The 12,571-nt window shown below is 38.4% G+C and overlaps 1 protein-coding gene and 1 pseudogene across 2 annotated transcripts in view; one reads left to right on the top strand and one right to left on the bottom strand.

Moving 5' to 3' along the window:
- The window catches only part of TNRC6B (trinucleotide repeat containing adaptor 6B), a 249,751-nt gene that overhangs the window by 219,052 nt on the left and 18,128 nt on the right, over positions 1–12,571 (bottom strand). Inside the window, exon 1 of one of the 2 annotated variants that reach the window (XM_042947891.1) lies at positions 3,678–5,654. The exons of the other annotated variant lie outside the window; for it this stretch is intronic. The gene's annotated coding sequence lies outside the window, so the exon portion shown is untranslated. Of the gene's footprint in view, positions 1–3,677; positions 5,655–12,571 lie in introns of those variants that run through there. 2 annotated transcript variants of the gene reach the window in all.
- On the top strand, positions 1,403–1,510 carry LOC122225777 (annotated as a pseudogene).

Genomic DNA, 12,571 nt, shown 5'->3' with positions numbered 1-12,571 from the left:
TAAATATATGCGAACACTACAAAACATCCCACCAACTCTTAGTTACAATAAGCACTAGAACTACACAATATAGATTCGTATCTAATAACCTATAGACTGCACTCTGCAGGCTTCTGAAATACACATCAGGAGGTAATGGGGACCCAGGGAAAGGCTGTCCCTGCTCCTTTCAGTTTCTTCCTCTTCTCTTTTCTACCTCGTTTCTCACCTTGTCCTTGCTCTCAAGGAACAAGTAGATAACAAAGGTATGGTTTTCTCTGCAGGACTCAAGTCAATAAAAGGGTCTCCTCTTTCCAAATATCGCAATCAATGGCCACATTTTATTTTAATATATGTTTGTTTGTTTCTTGTTTGTTTAATCTCTATACCCAACATGGGGCTCTAACTCACAACCCCAAGATCAAGAGTTGCATGCTCCACTGATGGAGCCAACCAGGCGCCCCAAAGGCCACATTTTAAATATAAATATAAATATAAAAAAATATTTTAAATATAAAGAAAGTTACCTTTCTTCTTGAAATATGGTGGTAGAATTTTACCACCATAAATTTAAAATTTCAGGGGTGCCTGGGTGGCTCAGTCAGTTAAGGGTCCGACTTCAGCCCAGGTCATGATCTCACAGCTCATGAGTTTGAGCCCCTTGTTGGGCTCTCTACTGACAGCTCAGAGCCTGGAGCCTGCTTCGGATTCGGTGTCTCCCTCTCTCTCCGCCCCTCCCCTGCTCACGCTCTGTCTCTCTCTCACAAAAATAAACATTAAAAAATATTTATAAATTTAAAATTTCACGTCTTTGAATAAGCATTCCTTCGGTAAGCATCCTTTAATCGCCCAAATGGATATATTTGCTATAGACTCTCCATGTCCGTAACAGTTTGTGTAATACTTAAAACAATCACCCTTTGTTATAAATCTCTGTACACGTTTTAGCTCCTCGTGACCTCACAAGTGCCAGGGCACTGTCTTTGAGTGCTTGTGGGGCTGAGCACATTATATACTACATGATACTCAACAAAAATTTAGCATATGAATGGATGATGACACTAGAAATTCAATATCACCTTAGAAGGCTGAAGCCAGAGTCAAAATAACTGGGATGGCAGAAACTGAGAAAATATACAATTTCACCTCAATTCCTTTATATTTTATAAGCATCTACTATATGCCTGATACAGCCCAAGGTGTGCTATGATGAATAAGACTTACTCTCTATCCTTAAGGAGTTTATAATCCTATTTATACTCAATCACATTTTTTATTTTGATATAATTCTGGACTTTCAGAAGGGTTGCAAAGATTGTATAGTGCGTTCTCATATCATCTTCCCCCAACTTTCCCTAATATTAACACCTTATATAACGGTGCTACACTCAGTGAAACTACGAAATTAATATTGCTACAATACATAGGTTATCCACCTTTTGGCTAAGATCAAGTGTAGTATCTGTTCTTACTAGCTTAATATTGCTACAATACATTAACTACAGACTTTACTCTGATTTTGTCACTTTTTGCATATATGCAAAGTTTTGTTTTTTGTTCCACAACCCCTCGTTACTCTTAGTTGTCACGTCTCCCTCTCCTCTCAATTACATTTTTAGTAACTTTTTTTTTTCCTGTTTATAGTAACAAGTTTTCTGAAAAGTGAAAAAAAAAAAAAAGGAGGAAGAAGAAGAAAATAAAATCTCTGATAATCCTCTGTGAAGAGATAAACTTTCCTAACATCTGTATAATCTTTTGGTCTTTTTGCCATGTATGTACGTGTATATACATTTTACTTTTCTTAAAACCAGAAATCTAAATATAGCCTTTTGTGTCTTGTTTTCTCTCATTATCACTTGTAAAACATTTTACTACATCTTTATGGGGTTTTTTTTGAGGCAGGGGGATAGGGAGACAGGGTCTGAAGTTGACTCTACGCTCTCAGCACAGAACCTGATGAAGGGTTTGAACTCACAAACCACAAGATCATAACCTGAGCTGAAGTCTGATGCTTAATGGACTGAGTCACCCAGGCACCCCTATCACATCTTTAAAAAAAAATTATTTCACAAGGGTTGCTGGGTGGCATAGCTGGTTAAGCGACCAGCTCTCGATTGCAGCTCAGGTCATGATCTCGCAGTTCGTGAGATTGAACCCCACGTCAGGCTCTGTGCTGACAGTGCGGAGCCTGCTTGGGATTCTCTATCCCTTTCTCTCTACCCCCCCCCCAAAATAAACACTTAAACACTATTTTACAATATTATTTTAATGATAGCTTAGATTCCACTGTTATAATGAATCATAATTTAACCATTTCCCTGTTATTGGATAGGTAAGTTGCTACTTATACTACTATAAATAATAGTGCAGTGAATATCCGTGAATATGAAAACAGTATAAATTATAATGGGATGGATAAGCACAAAATATTAGTGACAGGGCCAGCAGAAATGCCTAACCTAGCTTTGAGGAGCAGAAAATCAGAAACACTTGTTGGAGGACATATATCTGAGATGGGCTCTGAAGAAAAAATCTATTCCCTCATTCTTTAGTATTCAACTGAACATTTACTGAGTGCCTGCGATACCCAGTTATTACACTGGGATCCAGGGATACAAAAGGGACTAAGGTTCTGCAGGGGAAGTTCACTGACTAATCAGAGAGGCAGATATTTGAACCAAAAAATCACAACAATGAGATAAATGCTATTATCACAGTGCTATGTATGAAAAAGTGCTCTGGGTACACAGAGAACACATTTAAAGAATCAACTGTAAAAGTAGAAGGAGTTAGGCGCCTGGGTGGCTCAGTTGGTTAAGCGTCCAACTTCAGCTCAGGTCATGATCTCATGGTCCGTGAGTTCGAGCCCCGCATCAGGCTCTGTGCTGACCCCTCAGACCCTAGAGCCTGCTTCAGATTCTGAGTCTCCCTCTCTCTCTCTGCCCCTGCCCCACTCATGCTCTCTCTTTTTCTCTCAAAAATGAGTGTTTTTTATATAGAAGGAATTATAACAAGGTTGATAATAACACATATGAGAGAGGTTTTAGTTAAGTTTGATTTTAATATGTATCAACACTATGAAGGAGTTCCTTAAAACAGGTAAATTATTAATAGGGATTCAAAGTATTCAGATGGTGAGAAGTATTAGTTCTATTATATTTTATACTGGTAAAACCAGTACTAGAGCACCACGTTCATTTCTGAGAACTGTATATTTTTTAAAGCATTTTTTAAATGCTTATTTTGAGAGAAAGGGAGAGAGAGAGCGTGCGCACATGCATGCATGTGAGTAGGGGAGGGGCAGGAAGAGGGAGAGAGAGGATCCCAAATAGGCTCCGCGCTGCAGTGTGGAGCCTGATGCTTGACTCAAACCCACAAACCATGAGATCATGACCTGAGTCAAAACCAAGAGTCCAGTGCTCAACCAACTGAGCCACTCAGGCACCCCTGAACTGTATATTTTTAGTCCATTTTATTGAGATATGTCCACAATGAAATGTACCCACTAAAGTGTACAGTCTGATAAAATTTGATGAATTTATATACCCACGTAACCAACCACCACCACCATTAAGAAATGTCCTTGTGCTTCATCCCAGTCAATCCCCTTCACCCCACATCTAACCCCAAACAATCACTGATTTGCCTTCTGTCACTACAGACTTGTTTTTTAGAGTTTCATATAAATGGAAACATACAGGCTGTACTTTCTTGGCTTCTGGCTTCTTTCAACTCAGCATGTTTTTGAGGACAAACCATGTTGGTGTGTGCATCGGTAGTCCATTGCTTCCTACTGTCTGAGTGTCATATTGATAAGACCATGGATAAACTGAAATAAAGAGAAAAGAGAGTAGGCCATGAGGTGACTGGATGCCAGGTTCTATGAGAGATCATTGAAAAAAATCTGGTTGACACTGAAAGGGAGGGCATTTGAAGAACTTCAATGTGCAGAACAGGCTTGTTCTGGTCTTACCAGAAGGTAAGACCGAAACTAATGGCTGCCCACAGAGATGGTCAAGATATTTAAATGGAAATAGCATGGCTGACAAAGATGCTGCTGAAGGGATTCCAACATCAGCAAGAGTCTGGACTTGATACAGTCAGTATTTCTTCCAACCTTGAAGAGCTATGATTCTGTCATTCTCATGAGTGAGAAAAATATTACACCATTATTAACCATTAAAATCAGCATGAATTTTTATTTAAACCAAATCAGCTATTCTGTCAGAGCTAGTATAGCATATGGTTTCAAATGTTTGGGGATGGTGAGCGGGGGGAAGTCTTTAAAATCAGACAGACCTAAGTATAAATAAATCTCTATTCTGCCACCTACTAACTGTGTGTCTGGCATTTAACCTCTCTATGCCAAAGTTTCTTCATTTGAAAACTAACATAATGATGGATATGCTTGCCCCAAACCAAAAGCTGAATAAATCTTGTTGTCAGCAAGACCCTAGGGAATAAGATAAAGACTATATGACTTTTGAATAAGTGGGGGCCTAGGAAAGTCTAAGATACAAAGGCACTGTCTAGAGCTGGGGTGGTAAATTGTGACCCCCAGGCCAAATCTGGCCATGGTCTGGTTTTGTGTGGCCCACTAGCTAAGCATGGTTTTCACATTTTTAAAAGGTTGTAAAATAAAGAAGAATATGTGACATAGACTTTATGTGACCCCCAAAGTCTAAAATACTAACTACCTTGACCTTTGCAGAAAAAGCGAAACCCAGGTCTAGAGCAGACAGGGGTCAATGTGGCTGGCGGTAAGTTATATGGTTTTAAAGAGACAAACATAAAGAGTATCCATCTGCTAAAAGGAGTACAGAAGGAAGAATTCCTTAAACATCTGCAGCCGTGAGTTCCTTACCTATAAATTGAAAATAAAAACAATAGCTCTCAACTTCTGCTCAGGCCATGATGAAGCAATTAGTACCAGACTTGCCCTCTCATTTTAAGCAACTAGAAAATGGGACAAAATATAGGGAAAAACTGTTTTAGGCACTGAACAACAGTTAGCACTATGATTCTTGAGAGAGAGGAACCAAAGGTGAGTCCTATGAAGGCTGTGGCTTTCTGCTTGGAAGTACTGTCTACACTGTAGCACTGTGGAAATGACCACAAGCAGAGCCCAGTGAGCTAAACAGGTTGAGGTGACAAAGTTCAGGGTTTAGGGGAGCTAAGAAGGCTGGAATCTGCCAGGGCAGAGTATCAGAGAGGAAGGAGCTCCACATATAGAAATAGTTCCAAAATTTGGTAGAAGGTCTCCTTGAGTCTTTGGCTACACCAACCTGTAGGTTAGAATTCTACATGGCTGGGCAAAGCCAAACTGTTGAGGGTGGCAGGTGCGTGTGAAACAAACTAGAGGACTTGAAACTGAACAATTCCCAGAGTTGATAACCATATGGGAGACATCTGAACTCCAACCAGCCAGAGTGGAAACTTCAATGAACACTGCAGGCATTCAGCAGAGACCCTAGACAGGTCAGGTCTTACTAGAGAGCTAAATGCAGAAGCCTAAATAAAGCAATTCTAGATCAACCTAAGAGTTTAAAAACTAGCCTTAAAAAAAAAAAAAAAAAAATCAATCTAACCCACAAGTGACTTAACTGCTTGCCAAAACAAAATCCAATCCTCTTTAAAGGAAGACAACAAAAATCAAGATAACTAATAATGCAACATTCACAGTATACAACATCCAATAAAAAATTACATGCAAAGAGGCAGGAAAATGTAACCCATAATTAAAAGAAAAAATGTCAGTCAACAGAAACAGACTAAAAAATGCTGAAAATTATAGAATCAGCAGATAAAGATTTTAAATCTTTTTTAACATTTATTTATTTTTGAGAGAGAGAGACAGAGCATGAGCAGGAGAGGGGCAGAAAGAGAGGGAGACACAGAACTCAAAGCAGGCTCCAGGCTCTGAGCTGTCAGCACAGAGCCCAACACGGGGCTCGAACTCACAGACCGTGAGATCATGACCTAAGCCGAAGTCGGATGCTTAACCGACTGAGCCACCCAGGTGCCCCAACAGATAAAAATTTTAAAACATTACAAATATGTTCAAAATTTAAAGAAAGAAAAGCAACAAAATGAGAAAAGAAATGAAAGATATGACAAATAATCAAACACAAGGTCTAGAGAAGAAAAATACAATAACTGAAATGAAAACTTCACTGGCTAAACCCAACAGCACAATAGACACTAAAGAAATGACCTATTAACAAAAACAAAACAAAACAAAAAAAGTAACCTCTGAGACAACATCAAGTAATATAACTTATGTGTAATTTCAGACCCAAAAAATGTGGGTGGGGGGATACTTAAAAAATAATTACCAAAAGTCTTCCCAAATTTGTTGACATTTCTAAGCCCACAAATCCAAGAACTCCAGGAAAACCACCCAAGGTACACTGTCCTCACCAAATTGCTGAAAACCAGAGAGAAGATTATATAAAGTAGCCAGAGTGAAAAGGCAAACTAGGCACAGGTGAACAATGCTAAGAACATCTGACTTCCCATTAGAAATGATACAAGATAGATGACAACAGAAAAGCAGCTTAAAATGCAGAAAGATAGAAACCATGCATCTAAAATTTGATAGCCAGTAAAAATACCCTTCAGAAATGCAGGAGAAATTGAGATTTTTCAACAAAAAAGATGAGAGAATTCACTGCCAGCAGATCTTTTCTACAAGAAATGTTCAGGCTTTCAGGCTAAAGATAAAATGATGCAGATATGGGTACTCAGATCTAAGCAAGGGAATTAAGGGCAGTGGAAGTGGCAAATATGTGGGTAAATGTAAAAGAATTTTTATCATTAAAAGCAAAAATAGTAACATGAATTGTGGGGTTTATTATATATGCAGAAGTAAAAGGTACGACAACAATAGCCCAAAGGTATGTGGAAGATGAAAGGATACTCCATAAAGTTTTTACACTATAAATAAAGCAGCATATTATTTTAAAGCAGACAATATTAGTTAAACATGCATATTTTAAACCTTAGAGCAACTACTGTAAAAATAAAACGAAGATTTATACCTAATAGACCAAGAGAGGAAACAGAATAGTAAAAAAGTAATAAAAAATATGCCAGGAAAAGAGGAAAGAATAAACATAAAACAGATGGGTAAATAGAAAACAAATAGTGAAATGGCGGACTTAAATGCTACCATATCAAATAAATGTAAATGGTCTAAACACTTCAATTAAAAAGCAACGATGGTAAGACTGGATTTAAAACCAAAACAACACATAGGACCTATCTGGTATCTAGAAGAAATTTAATTAAGAGACACTTGGGTGGCTCAGTCAGTTGAGCATCTGACTTCAGCTCAGGTAATGATCTTATGGTTCGTGAGATCGAGTCCTGTGGAGGGCTCTGTGCTAACAGCACAGAGCTGGCTTCAGATTCTCTGTCTCCCTCTCTTTCTGCCCCTCCCTGCTCACACTCTCTCTCTCTCAAAAAATAAATAAACATACATTTTAAAAAATAATAATAAGAGAAACTCACTTAAGAAAAAAAAGACACAAATAGGTTAAAAATTAAAAGAATAGGAAAAAATATACTAGGCAAACATTAACCATAAGAAAGCAGGAGTGACTATATTAAATGGAAGCAGACTCACATAATGTAGACTTCAAGTCAAGGAATATTACCACAGAGAAAAGGAGGCATTTTATAATTACACAGGGTTCAATTTACCAAGAAGACAGAACAATCTTTAATGTGCATATGCTTACTTTTAGAGGTTCAAAATACATGAAGTAAAAATGAACCAAACTGACAGGGAAATAGACAAATCCACAATTATAGCTGGAAATGGCCAACACTCCTCTCAGAAATTAATCAGTAGAAATAAAATCAATAAAGATATGTAAGATATGAATGGCACTATCAACTATCAATTAATTAACATTAATAACACATTAAACCCAAGGACAGTGGAACACATATTCCTTTCAGATACACACAGAACATTTACTAAACAAGATCATAATGAGTTTCAATAGATCTCAAAAGACTGAAACCAGATAGTACATGAACCAGATAGTCCTATGAACACAAGAGAATTTTCAATCAGAAATTAGTAACAAAAAAAAAGGGGGTTCCTGGGAGGCTGAGTCGGTTGAGCATCCGACTTCAGCTCAGGTCATTATCTTGCGGTTCATGGGTTCGAGTCCCACTCACACTCTGTCTCTCTCTCAAAAATAAACATAAAAAAAAAGTTTATATGTAACACACAAGTCAAAGAAGATATCACAAACCAAATTAGAAATTATTTCGAAAAAAAACATATTAAAATAATTTTTAATGTTTATTTTTGAGAGAGAGAGAGAGAGAGAGAGAGCACAAATGGGGGAGAGGCAGACAGAGAGAGGAGCACAGAATTCAAAGCAGGCTCCAGGCTCCGAGCTGTCAGCACAAAGCCCAAAGAGGGGCCAACAAACCCTATTAAAATGAGTGTGACATTGAGGTGCCTGGGTGGCTCAGTCAGTTAAGCGTCCAACTTCAGCTCAGGTCAAGATCTCACAGTTTGTGGGTTCAAGCCCCTCATTGGTCTCTTTCCCAGGCTCAGGAAATTTATACCGTTAAATGCTTCTATTAGGGAACAAGGAAGGTTTGAAGTTGATGACCTAAGTTTCCATCTCTAAGAAGCTAGAACAAGAAGAGCCAATTAAATCCAAAGCAAGTAATATGACACAAAGACTGGAAATCAACAACAGAAAACAAACAGCAAGACAACAGAGAAAATCTATGAAACTCAAAGCTGGTTCTTTGAGAAGATTGATAAAATTGATAAACTTACAGCTAGAGTAGAATAAAAGAAAGCAAGCACAAATTCACACAAAGTACCAATATCAAATATGCAAGAAAGAACATTCCACTCTAAATCCTATAGGGATTAAAATAATAAAAGAATGTTAGGACTCCCTGCTGGGTGTGGAGGCTGCGTGAGATTCTCTCTCTCTCTCTCTCTCTCTCTCTCTCTCTCTCCCCTGCCCCTCTCTCCTATATGCACATGCATGCTCTCTCTCAAAAATAAATAAATAAGAATGTTATAAACAGCTTTAAGTCAATATACTAGACAACTCTGATGAAATAGGAAAACTCTTTGAAAGCCAGAAATTACCAAATTAATTCAAAACAAAATAGAAAATCTGACTAGTTTAATAATGCACATAAAATTTAGAATCTGCATTAGCTACAGAGCATATTGTAATATGTTAACACCTTTTTTGAAATTCATAACGAATACTTTGCCATCTTTAAATGTACCGGTTTCAAATACTCTAAAGTTTCTCCAAATTTATATCCTTTATTACTCTTAAATTATCTTGAATTATTTACCATTTCCTATCATAGAGGAAAATTATATTACTCTTCTAACTTCTACCTAACTGCCTAAAATATTCAGCACTATTTTTAAATGTGTTATTTTTTATTGTTTAATTTGCTAACTGGCTTTTTACTACTTAAGATTATTTTCTTTGCTTGACTTTATAGCAAACTTTTGCTTATTATTTTACGTCAGTCCCACTTAATAATAGTTTTATTTCTACTACATTTTTTAAAAATTATTTTAATGTTTACTTATTTTTGAGAGAGAGAGACAGAGCACAAGCAGGGGAGGGGCAGAGAGAGGGAGACACAGAATCCAAAGCAGGCTCCAGGCTCTGAGCTATCAGCACAGAGCCTGATGTAGGGCTCAAACCCATGAACTGTGAGATCATGGCCTGAGCCGAAGTTGGATGCTCAACTGTCTGAGCCACCCAGGTGCCCCTTTACTACATTTTTTCTTTTTAAGAGAGAGAACATGTTGTGGGGAGAGGGACAAAGGCGGGAGAGAGAGAATCCCAAGCAGGCTCACACCCAGCGTGGAGCCTGATGTGGGGCTTGATCTCAGGACCCTGAGATCATGACCTCAGCTGAAATCAACAGTCAGACGCCCAACTTGCTGCGCTACCCAGGAGCTCCACTACTACATTTCATAGTCAAGTTTCCTTTCATCAACCGGCAATTTTTCCTTCATTTAATGACTAGAGGCTGTAATGTCAAAGGCGAGCATGTGTTTCCAGCGCCTCCAAAATACCACTAAAAGGAAAGGGGCCCTAGATTCTGACACTCCCCAGCCAGATCTTTGCCATAAAGTCCTTAGAAATCTCTAGCTCCCACAATTCCCAGCCATATCAGAGAAGCTCCTATTCAATGTAGTACTGAATCCTAACAAAGCTCCACAAGGAGAGGACAAAGGCAGGGGCCTTGACCTTCACTTAACAACAATAACAACAACAACAATAGTCTATAGGTACTCTGCAAAAACAAGGCATCTGAGGTTCTAAGATGGCAAACAGGCAGCCTGGAACACTAATGACTACTTATTTCTTCTGTCCCACATACATGGTACCAGGTACAAGGACTAGGAAAAAAAAAATCCAGACCCTATGTGTACAGGGGCGGCAGGGGTAGTAGGGGTACAGTGGGGGAAGTGCTAGCTAAAGAATCGGTACCAAGCAGTTTGAGACTGAATGTCTTTCAGTTGAATACATTTCAGCCAATACTTACTAGGCACACCCTCACTTAAAAAGGTATATCTGGGTGGCTCAGCTGGTTAAGTGCCAACTCTTGATCTCCACTCAGGTCTTGATCTCATGGGTTTGCGGGCACATGCACGTGCTACCTCAAAATAATTAAAAATTAAAAAACAAAGGGGGGGCTGGGTGGCTCATTTGGTTAAGCATCAGTCTCTTGATTTTGGTTCAGGTCATGATCTCACGGTTCGTGATTTTGAGCCTCAAATCAGGCTCTGTGCTGACAGCACAGGCCTGCTTGGGTTCTGTCTCCCGCTGTCCCTGCCCCTCCCCACCTGCATGCACATGCTCTCTAAATAAATAAAAATAAACTTAAATAAATAAACAAACAAACAAAATTAAAAAACAAAAAAGGATATCTGACAGCCTCATTATGACTTAGGAAAAGTGGTTCTCAGCTTTTTTCTCTAGCACTCTCTGGACAGTGCTCTGGAACGTCCCAACATTCTCTATCTCTCTATTATGAAGCCAGTTCTTCACGTAACTAGCAGTCAATCAGTGTTTGTTGAACTAAAGAATAAAAAATCTGGATTCCATATAAACACATAAAACAAAAACTTACACGTCCCCCCAAAGGGCATTCATGGATAAATGCATTAAGCTCATATTACATTTATCATGGGCTTAAAAACACAAACAATCTCAGTAATATTCTCAGGAATAATCGCTGGGACCCCATCTGCATCCTGCTGCCCACATGCTTACCTTGAGAACCCTGACTTGGCAAACGAGCTAACACCCCACTTCTTAAAAGTGCTCCTTAAAAGTAAGTGTGCACTGTCAAATATTACATATGATTTTTTTACGTAAAAAAGTTACTTTCTGCTAAATAAATCACTAAGTCATTGTTATTTCTACTTCTGTATGTGGGTAATACTCAGATATTCTCAGTTTGGAACAATTAATATGAAAAAAAATCTAATTAACATTTCTTTCATAAGGATGCAATTTGAACAAACAGCTCCCGAAATAAAATTTATACATGCCAACTAGAACAGAAGAGGCCGTCTCCATAGTTCAACACTTAATGAACACAAACTTAGTCCAAGTGGGGTTTAATGTCTAATTGGAATTTCCCAAACGGTCCTCTGGAATGTCTGAACAAAAACAAAGCAAACCAAACAAACCAAAAAGGATCCAAACCCCTAGAAAAGCTCTAAAACAACTGGTCAAACACTGGCTGGGTGAGGAACACCAAAGGGCAGGAGAAAGCTTCTACTTTTTATTTATACTTTTGTACCGCTGGATTTTTGTTTTACCAAAAGCGCGGATTCCTTTCAGAAAGATTTATTTTTAAAGCTACCACATTAGCTGATAGTAGAAAAGGTCAGTCCAGAGAAAAGCTTGCTGCTTCTTCCGAAACCTTATTACACGAGATAGGATACATCTTACGTGAAGTACGGCACGTTATATCCTTTTTCTTTACTATTTATTACCACAAAGCACTTCTGAAAGGAGAATGGGGAAAGGAACCAGAAGATTCTTAACATAAAGCCAGAGGAGTGTAGAAGGCGCCACGTGACAGTGACAGCCGCCTAAGGGATCAAGCTTTGTGAAGAGGTGTCCTAATTTCTATTAACTGGCCTGTAGAAAACAGATTTAATCTTGTATCCTGTAGGAGAAAAAAAAGGAAAGCAGGTTTCATTTTCTGAAGGTGAACAAAAGACACTAAACATTAGGGCTCAGAGAGTAAACACGGGCCCATGATCCCTGAGCCGCAATTCCCAAATCCAAAAACTTCTGAAAACCACCAGTTTTCTGTAATTCATCTGGTAGAAATACTTGATCTGAACGTAATTGGCAGCCAAATCTGACCTGAACTGACATGAGACTATTTATAGCGTCCCCACTAAAGTGAGATCAGTCATAGCTCTGGCTGCCGAAATATTAACGTATTCAACTACAAAGTGCTGCCCCTGACTGTGCAGGGACATTACATAATATACGGTAAAAGCATCTTGTTAGCTTTCTAAAAACAAAGAAAATCTCTAAATTCTAAA

This window comes from Panthera leo, chromosome B4 (genome assembly GCF_018350215.1).
Source record: "Panthera leo isolate Ple1 chromosome B4, P.leo_Ple1_pat1.1, whole genome shotgun sequence".
NCBI classification, from domain to species: Eukaryota; Metazoa; Chordata; class Mammalia; order Carnivora; family Felidae; genus Panthera; species Panthera leo.
The sequence above is the reverse complement of the archived record's forward strand: the minus strand, read 5'-3'. Positions and strand labels throughout refer to the sequence as shown.